Source organism: Chelonoidis abingdonii, chromosome 9, assembly GCF_003597395.2.
Source record: "Chelonoidis abingdonii isolate Lonesome George chromosome 9, CheloAbing_2.0, whole genome shotgun sequence".
In the NCBI taxonomy this organism is placed as follows: Eukaryota; Metazoa; Chordata; order Testudines; family Testudinidae; genus Chelonoidis; species Chelonoidis abingdonii.
Window position 1 is genome coordinate 64,561,432 of NC_133777.1, and position 22,953 is coordinate 64,584,384.

Here is a 22,953-nt window from a genome sequence, read left to right on the forward strand (position 1 = left end):
ATAGCTGAGGAACAGCTACCCACAGTGCACCGCTCCTGAAATCGATGGTAGCCTTGGACCATGGACATAAGCAATCGATTTTTTGATCGCACTGTGGACGCGCAAAACCGATTTTATAACATTGGTTTTGTAACATCGGTTTAAACTACTTCGAAATAATCGTGCAGTGTAGACGTACCCTCAGTAGTCCACAGCTGTCTTGTTGTGTGCTTGCTGATGCAAAGAACTTTTGAATCACAGCAGAAGACATGGTGGCTTGCTAAACTAGGTTTCTATTCACTACTTGAATGTGGCAGAGGGAAGTCCGTGGTCCACAGCCTCACAAGACTGTACTGCACTAACACAATGTTCAGTATGCCCTCTTCTAAAATGCCAGAACACCAGCAGGCACTGCCCTACCAGTCAATACTGGGATTTGAGTCTAAGCTGGGACAGAAGCCTTTGTAAGTGCCTTAATATCCTGAATGACCTTATCTTTCTAAACAGTGTCTGTCTCAAGGGACATAGAAGAATTTCAATAGTGAATTTGCAAAGATGTGTTGTGTTTTTAAAAATAACTGAGTATTTTCTGAACAAGACCCATCTGAAAGCTTTTGAAAAAAATTAAGGCTAATGTGTTGACAACTGTAATACCAGTAGCTTCTAATCTTTGTTTGTTTGTTTTTTTCATTAATAGGGATTCCAAGACATGGGTAGCAGAAGATTAGGTTTATCCACTAACAATATAAAATCTTGTAATCCCTTGAAAGTTTAAAATCTTTCTTGGGCTGGAGAAGGAAACACTTTATCAATATGTACAGTAGTGGCCTCTTTTGACTATACAGGCACATCCCCTTGCTTCGGGTTAGGGAGGGAAGAGAGAGGGATTTGGAATATTTTGAGTCTATTAAATCTAATTTTAACCCTGTGCATCAATAAATGGAAAAGGTTTTGGGGAAACTGTACTATTGATTGTTCAGATAACTTTTTTGGTGGGCAGATTTCAGATTCAGGGAAATTTAATTATACGACTACTACTTCGAGTGCTTGTTCAGTAGCCACTAAGGTTATTTTGATAAAGAAAAAAATAAGAGTAAATTAAAACAAAAGTAACAAACTGCAACTAGATACAATTAAAAAATAAAGTTCCTTAATGATGAATGGAACCATTTGCAGATGGAAACTTGCCAGATTACAATAAGGGTTACTTAAAGAGTTGCATCTGAAGAAGTGGGTTTTTTACCCATGAAAACTTATGCCCAGATAAACCTGTTAGTCTTGGGTGCAACTGGCCGCCTTGTTGTTTTTGTGGATACAGACTAACATGGCTACCCCCAATACTTAAAAAATGTCCCATGTTATAGGAATGCTTACTTCATTAACAAAATTTCCCAATATCAACGAGGACAGATTTTAGTGGGGAGTTTCCCCAGTTGCAAAAGAACATTCAAATACCCTTAAGCCCAACAAAGGATATTGCAAAAGATCTCAATTCAGCAAAGCATTTACAGAGAAACCTCTATTTAGGAGAGTGGGAAGCAGATGAACAGGCTCAAGCATCTAGCAGCAGCAGCAGGATCTGAAGAGGGGAACATGGCTTTGTGCCTCAATTTACTGACATCATGTTTTGCGAGAAGCCTTGGTGTAAAAAAGAAGGGAAGCCAAGGACCAAGACCCAGCCTCCATAGGAAATGGTTGTATTGTCAGTGATTAGGGAACAGAATCCATTGCCACTGAAGTCTGTGGGCACTTGGCCATTGAATTCACTTGTGGCAGGATGCAATCTTCAATGCCCTGCTCCTTTTTCTGCTTCACTGTAAGGCTCTATAACTCATATTTTAAGGCTTTATAAATTCTTGGTCATTCCACCCCATCTGTCTGAAAAGAATAAACTACTATGTGCGCTCCACAATTTCCTCAAAGTAGCATTCTCAGACAGAGAAAATGGAAGCTATCATTTCACCTATTCCGGATCCTAAAAATTAGGAGTAACGATGGGGCTGGAAGCTATACTTTGACTTCTCTTTCCTGGGTATGGATACAATACAATTTATTTTTATGTAGTGTCCTTCATACGAAGTATCATCACTTGAAGCATGGTTTTGTGCTCGCTGCCAGAACTAAGCTACTGAAGATACTATAATGACATCTCCTACATCATTATCATCAATATTATGACAACCCAAACTGACAATAGTGCTATGTATAGTGGTATAGTGATTTGTATAGTGAAAATAAACAATGCATCAGCATAATAGCTTAGAAGGAAGACCTGGAGTTTGTAATATTATAGGCAGAGCTGGTAGTGCTGCCTATACTTAAGGTTGTCTAACACTTCCCTGTATAAGACCCTTTTTTCAGTTGCATGAGCAAACTTAATTCCGTCATTTTCCTAATTTTGAGTTTGACTTTGCAAATGTTGTTTTAATACAGTTTTTTTGTGTGAAATATGTATGTTTAAATAGTTATTGCTATTGTCATTCTTTCTTCCCTATTCCCTTTGTTTTTGCTAACTAGATAGTTTGCTTTCTGGAGCAGGGACAATATGTTTGTACAATGCCTAGTGCACTAGGGCTGCAATTCCAAATGGGTCCAGTAATTGGGTAAACTGGCCCTTTAAGGGAGAGATGAGGGAAATATCTAGAACTATTTTAACATGTTGCAGCAGTTTTATGGTAAAGGCAGAGTTGTAGGACAAGAAGAATATCCACTTAGACATAAAAGGAAGTGGTATTGGGGAGGCAGTAGGGATGTTTGTAAGTACAGCAGGACTGCTGCCTCTGTGCAAGAATGGAACCCTTGAGGCAAAGTGAGTGGAAGCTTCCATCTGATCTCAATTCAGAGGGAATGCTGGGTAGTGCATTCCCAGGACTTCTGGTACATGTACGCTAGTCTGGAGAGAGAGTGCCTGCAATATCCTCCCACAATCTGTCCCAGATATAGGGAAAACTGTTTTGGTGTTTTAACTTTAACCTCTGAGGATGGTCTGAGTTCTCAGAAGAAGACAAACCCTATTGTGACCTCTGACAAATGTTGGCCTGCCCCTGGGTCCTTAGTTGCTATTGTGATGCATATAAATAACAATAACCCATCAGCATTTTAAGTCACTGCCAGTCCAAACCTGTCAAAATTGAGTCGGGCCATACTGCTTTAAAAATCATGATACTTCAAAGAAACCTACGTGTATCTTTTTTCTTTTTCTTTTTTTTTTATTGTTTGCCTCTGGATTTTCAGCCACTAGGGTTCACATTTTCAAGCTTTTCTCTGCAATCACGAGGACAATTTTTTTTTAAATGAAAGCTGATCTAACTACTTATTTCAGGAACTGGAGCTTTAGTGGACACATCCAATATCATGAATTGGCAACACTGTACTGCTCTCCTAGGGCATTGCTGAAATAGGGCAGAGTTAAGGTTGCATAGACAATTTTAACTCTACATTTCCTGGTTTTCAAAAGTTTGAGTTTTGCTCAACACAACACTCTGCAAGGGAATAAATTAACACCAGGCAACCTTAACTCGTAATCAGCTGGCCTTCCCATCAGTTCACTGAGAGTCTACCTGGCTCTCTATATCAGCAGTATGCCTGCCTGTGGATAGATTTTCCATTTCTCACAGATTTCAGAAAGTTCTAGTCAAGGTCTACCCGACTGGGTCTGATTCAGTACCTTTAGTCTGGAGAAAACTAGGTTAAGATCCCATAATGTATTCCCCTGTTGAACCTATGGTGAGAACCTCACTATCTCTATTGTGTATGAAGACTGCATTTCTTATGTCAAGCACTTCTGCAAGGAGAGTCTCAAAACCTGAAGATCTCTTAGTTGATCGTCCTTTCATAGCCTTTCATAAAGATAGGTCTAGCCTAAGGGAAACCTTAAGTTCACGTTAAAGGTGATGTCAGCTTTCTATCTCATTCAAACTATTCAACTTCTGGTGCGTGTGATTTTTTTTCTTTTTTCTTCTAAACACTCACTCGTCCACAGCTGAAGAAGTGTGCCATACCTTAAATGTTTGCAGAGCTTTGGCATTTTACCTAGACTATGCAAAGTCTTTCAGATCTTCTCCCTGACTCTTTGTGGCTTTACTTAAAGAATTAAGGATCAACCTGTAACAGCTCAGCAAATTTCACATTGGATTTCTGACTGCATAAAGCTGTGTTCAGGGCTGGCTCCAGGCACCAGCGCAGCAAGCAGGCGCATGGGGAGGCCAATGGAAAGGGGCGGCACGTCCGGGTCTTTGGCAGTAATTTGGCAGCAGGTCCCTCAGTCCCTCTCAGAGGGAAGGACCGGCCACCGAATTGCCGCCAAAGAATGAATCTGCGCAGTAGAGCAGCTGCCGAAGTGCTGCCAATCATGGCTTTTTTTTTCTTTCTTTCTCTCTCTTCACCGCTTGGGGTGGCAAAAAAGCTGGAGCCGGCCCTGGCTGTGCTATGATCTTGCTAAAGTCTCTCCTCCACCAACGATAGCAGCTCACTCTACCAGAGCTCAATCAACTACATCAGCTTTTCTAAATAACATTCTGTGACTGGGGCACCCCTTAGGCTCTGGGTGGGGCCCCAGCACTCACACAGGCTATGGCTCTGGGATGTCTAGGTGGTTTTCCCACTTCAGTTCCAGCCCTAAGAGGCTCATCTCTCTGTCTGGTCCCCAGATAATCCACCTCTTCTGGGGTTGTCAATGAACAGCATGAAAGGGTAATTAACTCAAATGAGTTGTCTCAAAGCTGGGTTAAGGCTTTCTCTTTTCAGAGGGTGCTTATCAGGCTGTGGCACTATACTAAGTTCACAGTAATAGAGAGGAATAGTCCCCTCTCAAGGTGAGTCAGGATCAGGCCCTTCCTTCTTCATGGAGGGGCTACTGGGCAGTAGTCAGTAAGGAGCTCCTAGCTTTGGTCGGCACTCTCTACAGGAGCTGAGAACTGCCATTAATTGAGCTGGGTTTCTCCTCCTTAAAGCTCCTCATTCCAATTCACACCTCTCTCACAGGTATGAAGGCGGTAGGGCCACCTGAGCTCACATTAACTCATTGAATCCATGTTGCCCAGTGTGGTTTTTGTGTACCTTATGCACATCCCTATAGTGGATGACTGCAAAGCAGCAATATGGTCATCTGTACATACCTTTTCCAGACCTTACACCGTCAAGCCTCTAGAGCCAATGCCACCTTTGGCAAGTTGATGTTACAAATCAGTCTGCTCAAGTGATCCGAAGTCCCACCGCTTCGAAGTGAACTGTTGATGAATCACCTGCAGTAGAATGTATATGTGCACCATCACTGGAATGAGAAAACCATGCTTACTTATCTATTCTGTAACTGTTTGTTCTTTGAGATATGTTGTGCACATATACATTCCACAACTCTCCCGCCTTCCCTGCTGCTTTGGACCTTATGTATACATTGGTGTGAAGAAATGCAGAGAGGAGGTGGATATGCCCCTTCTATGCCCTTGGCCCAGCTCATGAGGAGAGCAGGTGCTTGTGTTGACTACTGATACTGCTGGCAAAAGTCTCCAACTACAGTGCACAAGGTGCACTGGCAGTAGAATGTATATGTACACAACACATTTTGAACAACTATTACTGTACTGATACATGACTCTTCTCTTCCTCCCCCACCCCCAATAAAGGTTAAGTTCTGTACAGGCACCAGCCAAGCAAGCTCGTGCTTGGGGCAGCAGATTCTAAGGAGTGGCATTCCATCCAATCCTAGGGCGGCATGACCGCCCTTTTTCTTCGCTGCTCTGGCCGCCCTGTAAGGAGCGGCGGTGTGGAGCAGGGGAGCGCCTTGTTGGGAGCCTGCTGCGTGCTCCGTCTGCCCCAGACAGTACTAGGTGTGCAGCAAGCCCAGCAGCCCACGTCCTTCCCTCCCTGCCGACCGGAAGGAAGCCCTGACCGCCCCCCTTCTCTCTCTCTTCCTTCCACTCCTCCCTCTCCCCCCCCGCTAGCTAGGGCGCACACTCCACTGCCTGGGGCACATCTTTGCCACTCCAGCCACCCCGCAGGTGTTTTTTTTTCTTTTTTTTTTAGCTTGGAGTGGCAAAAAAGCCAGATCCGGCTCTGATTCTGTAAGGCTTAATTACATTCTGTAAGTGCTGGCCAGGCTTGAAATCATTAAAACCTGACTTCTCAGAAAAAAATTGAGGCTCTTTCAAGAAGAAAGTGATCTGTGATAGTTAAATACTTTGAAAAAGTTTAAGTCACAGACAGAGAGATTCATCCATCTCGGAAATGTCAATTCTAGCTATAGATGAATCCTAAAAGGCTTGCTGGCTGAGTCCAGTAAGCATGTAAAAGTTCAGATGATTATCCACTCCTTTTTGGTTTGGAACTATAGGAGGAATAGGCTTTCACATACTGTTTTGGGGTATGCATTCTATGACTTATCCCAGACAAAAATCTGGAATAATTTTAAAAAAGTTTTTAGACTTAAGACTTTTTAGACCTTAAATAATGTTTCATTTCTTTCCAGTATGACGTTTGAATGGAGTTTTGGGACAGTTATGACTTATTTCAGACTGACTGCCCTATACTTAGTTAGATCTCTCTTCTTATGCTTGACACACCATCATGCTAATGTAGAATTTACTGTTGATGCCAGAGGTTCCCAAACTGGAGTCTGAAGAGCATTTCCTGAAGGTATACGGACAGCTGGGAAGCCATGTGGGGAACTGCCACAGGTATCTGCTGCTACCCAGGAATCTGCTGCTACCACCAGAGTTGTTGCCACTGAGGAACCTTCTGCACTTATACAATTTGCCATTGTCAGCAGAAACTGTGAGATCTGTAACCATGGGACTCTCTGCTGCTGAAAGATCAGCCATCAAGGGAACCCCATTGCCTGCGACTTCTGTAGAACCCTAGCTGCTGCAACTACTTCTCTGAGATCTCCTACCACCGAGGGACCAGCTGCTGCTGCTGAGGGCAGAGTAGGAAATATAAAAGTCCAAAACAGGGGCCTGTGAATGAGGGAAGGAATTATGTGAACTTCTGAATGGGGAAGGAGGATTAATAGTCAGTCTGGGGCAGCTAGGGACTGAGTATCCTTGATGTGACTGGGAAGGCGGGGGCTGGAACCTCAGTGTGTAACCTGAGGCTGAGGGAGGAAGACAGTAACCAAGTGCCAGGAGGCAGGAACTGAGGACTGGTGTGCATCTGTGTTCCCCCTCTGTGGTCCAGCAAGGGTCATGTCTCTTTGGTGGAGGCACATCTCTCTCACTCTCTGCTGACTTGCGTATTTACAGGCTGTACAGTCTCTGTATAGCCACTGCATTCCCCAGCAAGTCAGACTGCCTGAACTGACCTGCTTTGCATTTCTCCTCAGGTTATAAACAGCAGTATTGCCCACTGTTATAAGTTACCACGCAGTTTTTCCTAAGGAAGCACATTTATTCTTAACATTAAAGTATTACAGAGAAAACATATTAAAAGAGCCTACCTGCATGGTAATAAGCTTGCTAGAGATCACCCCAGCTCCAACAAGGGTGCTGGTAGGAATCAGTCCTTCAAACCCCACCAAAGGGTTTTTCTGTGGTTACAAGTTCATAACTACCTTGGATCAGAATAAACAAACTCATGAATCCAAGAGTCAGTCCATTATACAGTGTGGGCCTCTGAGCTTGTCCTCCTACAACAGGTGATCTGCAAACATAAGTCTTCTCCTTCGGGTGAAGCTTCACATGACTGAGTTCTTGCATAACCAGCTGGGGTATATTTGCATGCATTTTCCCCTAGAGAATTTCTGGGAACTCTCTTTAACTTTGTTTGTCCCAAAAGTGCTTTCTCACCTGACACACTGTTTAAAAAAGTCCTTTGAAATTCATAACACTTTCCAGGGTTTACACTGACCACATCTTTCTCCCTAGAGAAGTTACATACAATCCCACAATAATACATAAACATTTTCATTTTTAGTTCAATGAACTCCTAAGATATTTAAACTTGCAATGTGACAAACTCACACGTTTAGTCCCCATGCAACACTGCAGGAATTCAGCTGGAAAAGATTTATTGGATCCTGAAGTACTGAAAAAGGACAGACAAGCAGGTAGTAAGTTGCATCTGGATGCACTAAACCATAAATAAACAAGTTTTATTTGGTTCATAAAACTATTATCTGCATGCCAATCATAGCAGAAGTGGTGCTGATATGCATTGCTGAAATTAAGGATGAGTAAATGGTGGTGATAAAATTCTAGATTCATTCAATTATTAAGGCCTTGTTGTCAGCTGAACAGAAATGATACATCCAGGAGCAAACCTCTACCACACAAAGCAAAACCATACAAAAGCTTTAAATTTTTATTTGACCTGGTGCCTGCATAAATTTAAAAAAAAAAAATTATGGTGAGCGAGCGAGGCCTTATCTGCTACCACCAGGTCCTACCAAATTGCTCCTGCTATATGAAAAAATAAAACAGAAGAACTTGAGGCTACATCTGTCCCATAAATCCAGCTGAAGAGGGCATGGTTGCAGCTCACTCCAATACCCATTAATACTACTCCATACGTTAGCCAGAAGCAATCACTCAGGGTGCTCTCTCCTGCAAGGCAACAAGTGTTTTACATGCAGTGCTCTCATTCACTCTTGAGATGGGACACAAGGGAAAAATGATTTACTCAAATTCAGATCCACTCTAAAGACTCTAAACCAGAAAGTTCACTTGTATTTTCTTGATCAGCCCCCCTATAGTTCTTATCAGTTAATTCAATTTGAAACTCAATTATTCAGCTGTGTATGTCCATGATGGCTGGTAAGGCAGTCAAGAAAACCACAACCCCATTTTGTGGGGAAAAAATTAGGTTTCTAGATTTGTTTTTGCTCAACAGGACTAAATCAAGACCTTTCAACATTTTTGAGGAAGCAACAGGATAGCAAATAGTACAGTGGTTTGGGCGTTCATCTGACATGTAGAAGACTCAGGTTTAAGTTCCTGCTCTGGCTGAATCAACCCAGAGATTTGAACCTGGGTTTGCCAAATCCTAGGTGAGCATATTAGCCACCCGTTATCAAGTCAGTCAGTTTCTCCTGATGGAACTGTTCCACTTTGTATTAATAATTCAATTTTCATGGGTCTAGAGAGAGAGACAGACTTACTCTTTCTCCTGTTAGTTAAGGTCTCCCACATCCCAGAAAAGTGCTGCCAGTAGCCTAGCGGTTGCTAATCAGGTAGGCATGGGTGCATTCATGAACACACATCAGAAACCCCATCCTCAGTTTGAGAATTCCTTCTGACGATTCTCATTGAAACCAATACTTTTTAATGAAAAGTTTTGGTTTCGATTAATCAGCATTTTTAACAATAAAAAACGTTATCAAGAAATTCCTAATCAGTTCTACTGTTTTTCCTTTCTGTGGCTTCCCTCTTAATTCAATATGACTATGAGTTTCATATCTTTACCACTTCGCCACAGTATCCCAAGTAAATTCAACAGCATGCTGATGATGCAGATTGCTCTTTTTGGCTCGTTCTGTATGTTTTGCTGTTTTTTTGCTCTATTACTAGTTAATGTCCAGTGTAGATCAGCCAATTATGGCAAGCTGTTGTCACATTTTTGATTAATCGCTTTATACCCTATTGGTATATTTTGTGACGTTTGTGTTACACTTCTTCACATCTCCAATTCCTGCTATTGAAGAAAGTGATACTGCCATGCAGTTAAGCCTTTGGTGTCCAGACTCTGAATGTTGTTTTCTGTAATAATAAACGATAAAACTTGGGTCATCTGGAATATCTGTGGGTATTTTGATTCTGACAAGTATTGATTTCCCCACACATTATTTCCTGTTTTTCTCCAGTTTAATGGTTGACTTGCCACAGTATGATTCCAACCCCTTCCTGATGATTGAATCCTGGATATTCCATTCTGGAGATCTGACCCTTAATCGTTGCTGTTCCTCTCTATGCCTAACAGTGATATTCTGAAACCTAACTATTGGCTCTGTGACATTGATATATTTAAATGGCTCATGAAAAATGACATAAGTTCATTTTTCAAGATTTAATCGTGGAGACTTTCCAATATATATTCAGGGAGAGTTGTAATTCTCCCTTGTTCTGGAGGCCTAAGAGATTCTAAGATCATTAACACTGTATTCTTTACAGTATGGAGAGGCTGTGCATGAATTACACTGGTGTCAGCTCTGGTAGAACGTTGTGAGCAGCATTCAGCGGAGGCCTTGAAAGCTCACTGTTGAAGTTGTAAACAGTGATATGAGAGCCAATTAAAAGGGAAATCTCCAACCCCAAATGCAAATCTTCACATAGATGTGTGAGATCTTACAGGCTAGATCCTCCTAAAGCTCATTTAAGTTATTTTTTCTTTCTTCCTCATTCCATTGCACTATAAAACTATATGCCTTTTTTACTTAATTTTTTGTTGTTAAAATGTTTTTAAATCACATGGCCATCCATATATATTGTATATTAGTAGAAAGATGCACTTAGGCTCCCAAATGCTCTTTGAAAAATAGGTTACTCCTAGTCATGTTTAGTATTTTTTTTCTCTCCTTAGGATGGAATCTGCTTTCAGACTATTTTTCACAGAGGATAAGGATTAGTGCCCCTTTATCAATGTTGTCCATGTCCCCACTCGGCATACTTTATTATCACTGCTAGAAGGTGCTTCTCAAAGACTGAGCTGTGAAACTGTAAAAATCAAGGTTCTCAAAGCTGGGGAAAATTGAAATGTCATTCTCTACAAGGAGTTTTAGGAGTGAGACTAAGCATTTACCTCAACACAGGCCATCCATTCTATGGCCTAGTTCAGAAACTTTCAAAATAAATTTTAAAACTTTTTCTTATAGCTCTCTTGTCCTTCAATATCATACTTTATTATTAAATTGCCATACTCAGAGCAACATTTGGGGAAGAAATTGATTTGTTATTTGCAGTGACTACTATTCTTCCTCCCTCTGCTCTACCAAACACCAAACTGGATGCAGAACTTCCTATTTTCACTAGATGCAATAGGCAACTGTGCTGTTTGACAGACAATTCCTCATGTTCTTCGAACTAGCAATGCTCTTCAAGGCTAAATTAGATTTATATGGAATGGTAGGTCAGCTAGCGGCATTATGTACCAGTCTGAGTGGCCAGGTTAATTAGCAGCCAAAATATAAATAGTAGCATCTCCACAAGGAGGAAGCTGACATGCTAAATGCATCTGTGGCAAATCAAATTAAGAGAAATCCCATTATCTTGTCTGGGATTCTGCTTTCTACTGACCATGTGTTTCAATGTCCAAACAGGCCAGTTATTGCAGAGATATTTCATTACTCTAATATACTGGCCTAAAACAGAGTATAAAACTAGGGGTGGAAAACCAAACCATACAACAAGATCATTATTTACAATTAAACTATATTCATTTGTTTTCTCTTTTCCCTGCCAGGGTGGGTATCACTCAGCTGAGATTACACTGTTAGCAAGGCATATGGTATTTTTTCATTTTTAATGCAGCCCCCAAACATTTATATTTTGCTCTTTTTTATCATAGTATTACTAATAAACTGGTTGGAAGACAAATGTTTTTAACAATAGTTATAACCTTGTCATGCTCTGGGGTTCGTTTTCTGATGTTTATGAATATTTCTCATAGGGACTGAGTATAGTAAACTGTCCATTAATCTCTCACTTTACAGTCTTCACGTTATTCAAGAAAGATGAAAGAAACCAATAAGCATTGGGAGTTTTTAAACAAGATTATTTTATTACTAAGGGAATGAAGGACATGAATAAAAGCAGAAACAAGAAACACATGTACAAGTTTTTATATAAAATGATGCTGTGGGTGGAATAAAAAGCAAAGAATAAGAGAAACATGCACTGATCCCTTTGTACCTTTGCTAACTCTGGATCATTAAATTCAGCTTCATGGGCAAGACCTGACATTTAAGTTGCATATTTAACTGCGCTTTGACACTGATACTTTCCAACAAGGGATAGAAAATAATTTGATTTTCAAAGCAAACTATTACTATTTTAAATATTTAAGATAATGTAATTTATTTTTTTCCAACATGTAGCCATATTACAACCAAAACATCCCCAAAGGGACAAATCCTCCAAAATTAAGTATTTTACCTAACTAAATTTTAATTAAGGAAACCTGAAAATAAATCCCATCTTTTCTGTGGCCTGTTTCCTCAGTCTGTTAAATCTTTGCTAATGAAAATAGATCTCAGATTCTTATGTAAAACAGCAAGCAGTGTAATTAACTGTTCCAGCAAACCAATCATGCACTTTCAGATATCTTAAATATGTAGACTGCCAGTGACACATTCTTTGATAGAACTTTAATTGAGATAATTGCATGTATTTTAGCATTTTTCCCTTCTGTTATATTTCAGATTTTAAATTGTGTTCTGTTTCCTTGTGCTGTCTCATCATCACTTTCACTTTTAATTTGACAGAAAGAGTGGTAATAATTTTAGAAGAGGAAAACATTTTGTCAGAAAGTAGCAGTCCATTTCCACCTGTGTGGCATGATGCTGTGTACAAAGCACTACATAGGTAAGTTCTGTGCATATTATAGTTTAATGATTTCCTTTGATTGGAGGTGTGACCAACGATCACACATTTCCTTTTCAGGAGTGAAAATTCAGTTAAAAAACTGTTGCGTTGTGACTGTCATTTCAGTTCCAATGTGGACCGATGAAAACATTGCATATATATCATAATATTTCTCCTGTCACTTTGTGTTATTTTATTTATATACTTTAAGTGAATATAGTGCTCTTGAAAATACCAGATTGATAGCACCGGAGACTGATTTTCTGTATTTATCCACAATATAGGTATAGTGCGAGCTTTCCCATACCTCTCTGCTCATGTATGCATAACCAGAACCAGGAGGACCATCTGTAAAGGATGAGAAGGTACAATAGTCACCACCATTTATTAAGTGCTACCACGTAGCAGTCTCAAATACACCATTTACGCACTAGATTTTCTAGAGAATGGTGTGTGACATACAATGACATGATTTCTGGTAGCAGCAAGTGGCAGCGGTTGGTAAGTGTTCACTACTCTTTATCAGTCTCCATGCCCATTTAGCCCATGGCATCTACTCATAGAATTTAGGGACCCAAGTAGGAGGGTGTGGGAAAATTAAGTCATACAAACAGGATTTATAATGCATCAGCTGTTAGCATAGTTTGCATAAGATAATGTGTGTTTCATGAAGTATCAATAATAATACAATATTATTTCTTTTGTTGGTTTACTCAGATATCTACATCTTACACCCTCTCCCCCCCCAACACAGTTTTTGAAGACCAGCCATAAGTTGTCTGTGGGTGGCAGGTATCTCAATCCTTGCACATCTAAACTGTGTTTAAGAGTTAACTATATCCCACTTCACTGCAGCTATGGTTAGATTCATGGGACTTCTCTATGTATAGTGCTGCATTTTAGTAATGTGTGTCATTGTAGAGACAAGACACATTAATGCAGACCTGAAATTATTAACAATTATTGTGACTTACAGGACTTGAAAATATCAGAGCTATATGAGATTCATTATGAATAAAATTCATTATGAACGTAGCCCTTTTTGGATAGTAAATATTTCATTATTTTCTTTAGTGCAGTTGTTATTTTTCAATATTTGCTGGGTAGTCTGGACAAGTAACATTTTAGTCTAGATGTTTTTAGTAGTTAATTTGACTATTTGTTATTCGTTATTCATTCTGTGTCACACAGCATTATTTCTGCTCCTTGTTTGGATGTTGGGAACTTTCAGATAGCAAAGACTGAAAAATGCCTTTCCAGTAAAACTATTTAGATGAATAAACATTTGTAAAACTTTCAAGATTTGTGAAAATTTTCACAGGTACCTCACAGATGTCCAAATACTTTTGTGCAACAAATAATATGACCCTTAAATTACAATGAACTGAACTTGGTGTTTTTTAAATAGTCATTAAGCAATTTTTTTGCTTGTTAATTTCTTAAAAAATACTCACTACAAATTAGAGCTAGTCAGAAATATTCCCTCAATATTTTCCCTCAGATTTTATCAGTATTTGTTGAAAATTGAAACATTCTGTGTAGCTGGTTCAGTTTAGATGAAATTCCTCCAAGCAGTCTTTGAAACATGCCTCCCAAGACTTCCAGGTTCCAGGGCAGCCCTCCAGGTGGATGGTCCACATGCTGGGAACTCCAGGGTTTTACTTTTTGTGGAGAATTTCAAAATTTTTGGTTCTCATTCCAAATCAGGACAAAAACCAAATTTCAAAATATCAAAATCATCTGGTAAAAGGAATTTCTCAGCACAGCTCTATTACAAATAGATTCATAGATGTTAAAGGCAGAAGGAACCATTAGATCATTTGGTCTGACCTCCCATGTAATGAAGACCACAGAAAAACTGATCCCAATAATTTTCATTTGCCTGAAAGATATCTTCTAGAAAGGCATCTAGTCTTGATTTAAAGACTTCAAGAAATGGAGAATCCACCTCTTCCCTTGGTAGTTTTGTTCCAATGGTTAATCAGCCTGACTGTTAAATAACTGTGCCTTATTTCTAAGCTGAGTCTTCCTTCAACTTCCAGATGTTAGTTCTTATTCTCTGCTACATTTATAATCCCTATGTTACCTGGTATAGTTGTTGAAAATCATGAAAGCAGTGATGGTGACATTTTCCCTCATCAAAAGTTGCTTTGATATCTTTGGCAATTTGAATTTCTGCCTCCTGTCTCAAGGTCACTTTGATTACAGTGATTAGGGCCCCAACAACTTGGAGTATGATGTCTAGAAAATATTTTCTATCTTTGATTAGAAATCAAAACTCATGTTTTGCTTCTTTCTTAGAAAGTCAAAATAAATATGTATTCCGTTCCTCAGTGCAATCTAACCTATTTTTTCATTAAGTAACCTGCTGTTTTTGCCAGTTAAACTGTTATGTGCTTAGCAAAATTTAAATATTTGTGTCCAATGGAGGGGAAAGTTGAAAATCAGTTGGTAAATTCCTCCTCAAGTGGGAGGTTTTCATAGCCTGAATTTCCCGTGTCATCGGTAACATCCAGATTCCCAGCAGGGAGAACTTTGATAGAAAAAATTGTCTAGCTGTCTCAGGATTTGTTTTGTGAATGAGAATGAGACAGACAACACTATCAACTGAATGGGAGTCAAGAGATTTGGATTCTTTCCCGAGCTCTGTCACTAAGCTGCTGAGTCACAGTGGGCAAGTTTGATTAATTTTCCGTGCCTAACATTCCCTAATGATTGAAGAGGAGACTTTCAGAAGCACCCATGGGATTTTGTAGCATAATTCTCCTTGAAAGTCAATGGAGCTTGTGCTCCTAAATCTCATAATTGTTTTAGAAAATTTGTCCAAGAATCAGTTACTTACCAAACACAGCATAGTTTAAAGTACAATTCTGCTCCCAAAGTGACTATAAAGAAAGCAGCATGGAGTTTCTGGTTTATTTTCTCACTATTTGATATCACCTGTGTAAATTTTCCAAATAAACTGATGGGGGATTTTTTTTAACTGCTATTCCAGCAAACTCACCCAAAGCTCTGAAAATCAGATCAGGATCTTTTCTGCCCAAACATATGACCCCTAACAAAGTTTAAATTAGTTCTTCAGTGACACTTGTGCAACCCCACTGCTGTTGTAAGATTGACACAGATATAACTTATTGGAACTTAGCAGGCAATTCTCCTGGTGATGCAAGTGGTGGCATTTTGTGTGGCTTCAATCTACAGCACGTAAAATGAATAGAACTTTAGTATCTCTAACAGAAGGGAAAAATATCTTACAAAAAGAAAATACAAACCTTAGCACAAAATTAGCAAGAGTATAGATATGGATTTTGAAGAAAGGTACAAGCAGATTGAGAGAGATTCCAGTTTTTACATATTCCTCCCCCCCCCCCGCCACAAGTGAAGTGCTGTTGCAAGTTCTAGTAGCATCTCTGTCCAGTTTCCCTGAGAATTTTCTCAAGCTACCTTACTCTTCTTGAGTCCTTGGACATCTATATATTTCTGTAGCATATGCACACTTTCTCTCTGTTCCTTGATCAAACTCCCATGACTCATTTGATAGGTCCATCCCCATAAAGCCAGTAATTGAGCAGCAGAATATTGGAAAGTGTTGTTCTTTGAATGCTAGTGGCTGCAAATTGAGGTCCCTTCTAATCTGTTGCAGGGGTTGTGTATACTCCTTCCAGCTGTATCATATCCAAGTGCAGTAGCAGCAAAGAGTCTATCCTGGCCCTAGGAAATTAATGCTAGCTATGCAGGGCAAACCCCCCTTGCAGGGAAGCTCATCCCACGGTACGATTTTTAAATCTCCTCCTGAACTGCTAGACCATATAGACTCAAGAACACCCAAGAAGATATAGAATGCATCTCTCGCTTGGAAGTTCTAACAAGAATAAAAGGCAGTAATCACTTTATATTGTTTTTTTAAATTTCTTTTTTCATTGCTTAAGTCACTTCATGTGTTTTTGAAGTTTTTGGAGAGGGTTTGCTGAGTTAGGGGGCTGCCATTTTTACATTACCGCTTTTCAGAGCACAACCATGCTTTAATTCGTCAGCCTGCTCCTATGCATGAGTTCAGTCAAGGGCAGGAACGAGCCCATTACTTGTCAGCAAAAAGAATGAGGAGTACTTATGGCACCTTAGAGACTAACACATTTATTTGGGCATAAGCTGAAACTACTCTGAAACCTGTCACATTACTTGTCAGTTGCTTGAAGATCTTCAGATAACAAGCAAGGTTTTAGGGGAACTTGTAACACGATAAGGCTTCTGGACAAAGTACTATTGTTTGGAAAACTATGTCAAGCAATAAAAATCACTATTATATTTCAATTTCTTTTATTGTAACAACTGTCTTTAAAAGAAGCAGTTTTTACAGGTGTGTTTTACTGGCACAATATGGAAAATCAGGCCGACAAAAGAGCAGGTACCTGTGGAGATAATAATCATGATCAAAATAGACTGTATTTGCAACTCAGATAGTTGGTTGCTCTTATTAGGCATGTCTATGGCCAGACAGTCTAAATTTACCATGTGTACTTTTTCTTTAAGAAAGGATCTCTTTCATTCTCAACACTTCACTGACGATTATCAGACATTCTGTGATGTGATCTGAAATATGAAATCTTACTCCTGTAGCCATGCTTCTGTTACACGTTCACTTGGAAACTTAAATTACCATGGACTGGATCATGACATCTGTAGCTTTTGCTGTATTAGTGGATGGGATATATACAGAGGCCTTGAACAAGCAGCAATGGCTAGAGATATATTGCCTGCGAAGGGCAGCAGTAATGTCTCTGAGGTCTGGGGAGTACATTCAGAAGTACATACTATTATGAGTGCCTTTATAAAGGATACAATAGCTGTTCCTTGTACCAGACTCAGATCTCTAGAAATCATGGCCTGTTTTCTTTGTGGTGCCTAGCAACCACTGATGCTCCTCCACACTTTACAGCAAGGGAGTTTATGGAGAAGGTATGTCCATTTGTATCTACAATAGGGTCTTCTGCCAAAAGTTTCCAACGGCTGCTGCAGCTGGTTCAGGAGAGCTATTGTAGACATGATTCCAGACAACTGCCAGTATTTCAAGCACTGTAACACCTAACCTTGATCTGAGTATGTGCTCATAAGGCCTGCAGCTGCCAGAACTTTGTCTACAGTATCATTCCCACCATTTCTGCCACTGCTAGGGCTAAGTTAGAGGTAGCAACAATGGGAAATTTCATAAAAATAAGTCTAGGATAGGGAAGACTGAAGTGAAAGGATTGAGGATATGTCTAAATGGCAAACTCAACCTCTTATCCCCCTGCAGCAGCAAGTCTCGGATCCAAATCTACAGACTTGGGCTTGTACTACTGTGCTAAAAATAGCTGCGTAGCCGTTTGGACTTGGGCTCTGAAACCTTTTTGGGCTTCAAAGCCTGAGCCCAGATGTCTACACAGGTGTTTTTAGTGCCGTAGTGTGAGTCTGAGTCTGTAGACCTAGGCTCTGAGACTCACTGCCATGGGTTTATTTTTGGGTTTATCTTTTGCTGTGTAGACATAGAATTAGGCTGCAATTTTCTTTGAACCACTAGCAGGGAAGGAATCATGCACTATCTCTCCCTTTGCAAACATGCCAGGAGCAGCCAAAATATAGCCCAGCTAACTAGGTTTACTCCATACAGACCAGTCCTGTGTTCTATCTGAAGTCAAATACCATTGCCTTCAATGTGTGTCTTGAGCATGCAAGGAATGTAGGTGTTGTGTCTTTTGCTATATACACAACAAACAGAATGTGGGGGACAGAACACTGGCACAGTGGGGTCAAAATAATCATGTTTACAGAATACACAGAACTCTCAAGGTCTCGCAGCCTATATATACTGCTGCTCTGGGAGGGTTCTCTTAGATTCTAAGTACAGAACTAGGGGACTCCAACTATTTAAAGGGATACTTCTCTATTCCTATACACCAGTGTTTCCCAAACTTGGGACGCCGCTTGTGTAGGTAAAGCCCCTGGTGGGCCGGGCCGATTTGTTACCTGCTGCGTCCACAGGTTCGGCCGATCGCGGCTCCCACTAGCCGTGGTTCGTTGCTCCAGGCCAATGGGAGCTGCTGGAAGCGGCAGCCAATATGTCCCTCGGCCTGCGCTGCTTCCCGCAGCTCCCATTGGCCTGGAGCAGCGAACCGTTGCCAGTGGGAGCCACAATCAGCTGGACCTATGGACGTGGCAGGTAAACAAACTGACCCGTCCCGTCAGGGGCTTTCCCTACACAAGCTATGTCCCAAGTTTGGGAAGGATAGGGTCCTTTAGTGATTTGAAAATGCTGTATTTTAACAAAGTGGTGAGGTAATATCTTTTACTGGATCAACTTCTAAATAAATAAATAAAAGATATTACCTCACCTACCTTGTCTCTCTAATATCCTGGGACCAAAAGGGCAACAACATCACTGCATATTTTGAGAAATGATTTCTAGAATTTTTCAGTCTGCGCCATCTGTGTTTTTTCCCTGAAACAGAGTGTCTGAATATTTAGCTTGTATTGTTAACAGGAAAAGAAATGTTTCCTTTCCATTTTTCAGAGTGTTTAGTCTTCTAAAATGTAATATTTTCCCAATATAACTTCATGTAGGTTTCATTTAGTTTAACCTTAAAAACAACCCTTCCATTAAACGTTAAAATAAGAAGTTGTTTCTTTTGTGAAAAAGATAAAGAATGCAGACTTCGCAGGCCTGTTCAGTGAAGACCACCAGAAAGCTGCCAAAGCAAATTGGATTCATCCATACGGAAAAATTTGGTTTTCTTGAAGTAAAATTCAGTAAGTTGCCCAAACTCAGAATTTCCCAATGCTAATCACACTGAGCTCGATTCTTTCATGAGGGTAGAATGCTCTGCTGGAGTATCTTGTTTAAATTCAATGGAGTTACGCTGGACTACACAGAGTAAGGATGACAGACTTTTTCTCCTGACAGATTTAAAATTTTTATTAAAGCTAATGTTAAAAAAAAGTATATAATACATAGGTTGGGAAAAGAGTGTCTGTACATCTGGGTATAGTGCTTAAATTATCCACAAATACAAAGTTTGTTTTTAAAGTCATATGATACATAGAGTACATAATCAGCAATAACCCGAATTTAGGTGAATAGATTTAACAATACAGTTTAGGTATTAGAATCTGAATACTCGGGTACATCATTCATGAAAAGTTGTGCAAGGATTTGGTTGTGGAAAGCAAAATATATCAATGAGTGGAGATTGTCCCTCAGTAATTGAGAATTAGGTTGGTTGTCCATTTAGAAAATACAATCCATGAGGAACGTATTTGTTACTTTCCTGACTGTGCTTCTCATCGCACAGTCAGGAAAGTAACAAATATTTCTTTCTTCAAGTGCTGGCTCATATCCATCCAGTAGGTGTACGCGCCGCGCGTGCACGTTCGTCGGAAACTTTTACCCTAGCAACTCAAGCGGGCTGGCAGGTCGCCCCAGAGTGGCGCCACTATGGCGGGTGATATATACCCTGCCGCCGCCGCTCCTCAGTTCCTTCTTACCACCGTGTCGGTCTTGGAACTGTGGAGCGCGGCATTGCTGACCTCCAATCCCTAGCTTCTCTTCTCAATCGTTGCTGTCTAGTTAGTTAGTCAGTTACTTAGCATACTGTAGTTGTAGTGTAGTTATATTAGAGTTATAGTTGTGTATATATTTTACTTCGTTATCGGTAGGGCTCTAGCCTCTCCCGCGCCCGGCGCTGGGCTGATGATGGTTCGCCGAGATTCAAGGCGTGCTCGACTTGTAAGAAGCCGATGCCCCCAGTGATCCCCACGATGCCTGCCTGAGTGCCTGGGGGAATCACATATCTCGGATAAGTGCCGCATCTGTAAATCTTTCCGTCCGCGAACGAAAAGGGAGCGAGACCAGCACCTCAGGACGCTCCTTATGGAACGCGCACTTCACCCCGCGCCTCCGGCACCGAGCGCGGCTCCGGTACCGGACCCTCCAGCACCACGAAGACGCACCGGCACGGACCTTCTCCGGCACCGGCTCCCGGAAGAGCCCTCACGTCCTCAACCGGCTAAGCGGCCATAACAAGCACCCGCTGCCGACGCCGGCCATGCTGGCTGTGCAAGGGCTTCATTGACTCCGGGCCCGCGCGTCCGTCGAATCCGATCCCTCCCAGCTCCCCGCCAAGATCTGGGGTAGAGCTGATACCTCCGTCCACGCCCGAGACTTCTCGTCGGCATGGACCTGATTGCTCTAACTGAGCCTGGCTGCCCAACCCCGGCACCGCGGTGCGGGTCGTGCTCTCCAAGGGCAAGCCAACCCGATGAGGCACCGTCCCGATTCTCAACCCGGCACCGCTCAAGATCCGGCACCGGTCCCAGGGAGGTCTCCCTCGCGACGCCGCTCGCAGTCGGCACCGCTCTCCTAGGTGGCACGGTCGTACTCGCGGCACCGATCATCATCCGCCGCTCCAGATACTCCCGGCACCGCTCGGGTCCAGCCACCGCACAGGCGCCGCAACTCCAGGAGCCGCTCACGGCACCGCAGGTCCACATCCCGGTCGACTCCCGGCACCACGCTGGTCGCAGTCCCGGTCCCTGTCCGGCACGGTACGACTCACGGCACTGATCTCCGGCACCGCGGAGGTCGTCGCCATCAAGGGCGCTGGATTCTCGCTATCCTCCTTCGGCCCCACCATGGCCTCCGACAAGGCCTCTGTATCCTCCGGACTGACAGTATCTATTTGGACTCTGAAAGACTGCCCCTATCTTTCCGAAGGTCACCAGGAGCAGGGCCACAGCACTGGGGCTTCTGGACCCCTGGCATACCATCAAGCCCAGGGCGCTCCGCACGTTCCTCACGTGCGCCTGACCAGAGCGGAGGCCTCCAGAGGCTGCAGCATCACGGCCCCCACATCCCCTGAGAAGGCCGTCCGTCCCATTCGCTGGCTGCGGAAATTCCTCAGGACCCTGAACCGGTACTCCCAGCGCGGAGCTACCAGACCCACTCTTGCCAGGATCTCTTCATCTTCCTCCCCTGATGAAGCAGTAGCGGAAACGACATCCACGGGTCCACCCCCCCGGACCTGAGGGCCGACCAAGACCTCCTCAGGCGGTGGCGCTGAACATGAACATTCAGGCTGAGGAGGTCTCCGAGGTTGAGGACCCTGTGTGCAGTATACTCACATCTGACACACCACTCGTGTTGCCCTACCCTTTATAAAAAACGATACAGAGCAACGCCAACACCTCTGGCAGTCACCGCCTCCGTCCCCCCACCGCCCGAGGGTAGAACGTAAATACATGGGCCCATCTAAAGACTATGACTACCTATATGTCACCACGCCATGCTCCCTCGTCGTTCAATCTGTGAACGAGAGGGAACGTCATGGACAAGAAGCCAGCCCCAAGTCAAGGAGGCAAGAAGGATGGACCTACTGGGCCGCAAGGTCTATTCTGCGGGAGCATTGCAGCTGCGAGTTTCTAACCAGCAAGCTCTTCTCAGCCGCTACTCCTTTAACACTGGACAGCGGCTGAAAATTCAAAGAGCTCCTCCCGCAAGACGCTCGTCAGGAGTTCGTCACCCTTCTGGACGAAGGAAGAAAGTTGCGTGCACTTCCTTGCAGGCGGCACTGGACGCGGCCGACTCTGCCGCAGAACTCTGGCCTCCGGGTCACGATGCGTCGTATCTCCTGGCTGCAGGTCTCTGCCTTCCTCCGAACTCAACATACCATCCAGGATCTTCCGTTTGAGGGCCAGGGCCTGTTCTCGGATAAGACCGACCCGCGGCTGCAAAGCCTGAAAGATAACAGGTCATTATGCGGGCTCTTGGAATGCATACGCCCGTGACACAGCGTAGACCCTTCCACCCGCAACTACAACAACATCGTAGGCCTTTCCCCGCCCAGACAGAGACAAGACTCTTCAGGCGCCGCAATAAAAGTGGCAGGCGCAGCAGTCGGATAACCAAGGGGTCAAGGCCAAGGCCTACCAAGCCTTCTCCGGCTTGAAGTCCTCATTTTGAAGGTAGCCCGGGGCGATGTACAGTTTCCTCCGTGAACCCCTCTCCACCCTTCTCCGACCGCCTCTCCTACTTCCTCCCGCTTGGCGCCGGCTCACTCAGACTGTTGGTCTCCGCACGCTGCGGTTTGGATACCACCTGCAGTTTGCCTCGAACCCGCCTTCCCGCCCCCTCCCTCGTCCCTCTTCAGGGACCCTCTCAGAGCAGATCCTCCTCGAGGGTGCAAACGCTCCTCGACAAAGGTGCCATTCAGGAGGTTCCGCAAACGAGAAGGGCAGAGGGTTCTACTCCTGCTACTTCTTGATTCCCAAGGCCAAGGGAGGTCTGCGACCCATCCTCGACCTCCGCGGACTCAACAAATATTTACTGAAGTTGAAATTCCGCATGGTTTCTTGGGGACCATTATCCCATCCCTGGATCCTGGAGACCGGTACGCCGCCTCTCGACATGCAAGACGCTTTTCATGTCGCATTTTCC

At 42.6% G+C, this 22,953-nt stretch overlaps 1 long non-coding RNA gene across 1 annotated transcript in view; it reads left to right on the forward strand.

The window, feature by feature from the left end:
- LOC116823799 (uncharacterized) overlaps positions 1-22,953 on the forward strand; it is a 301,463-nt gene that overhangs the window by 187,535 nt on the left and 90,975 nt on the right. Inside the window, exons 2-3 of the long non-coding RNA XR_004373503.2 lie at positions 12,389-12,488; positions 12,773-12,853. This is a non-coding gene — a long non-coding RNA (uncharacterized LOC116823799). The remainder of the gene's footprint in view (positions 1-12,388; positions 12,489-12,772; positions 12,854-22,953) is intronic.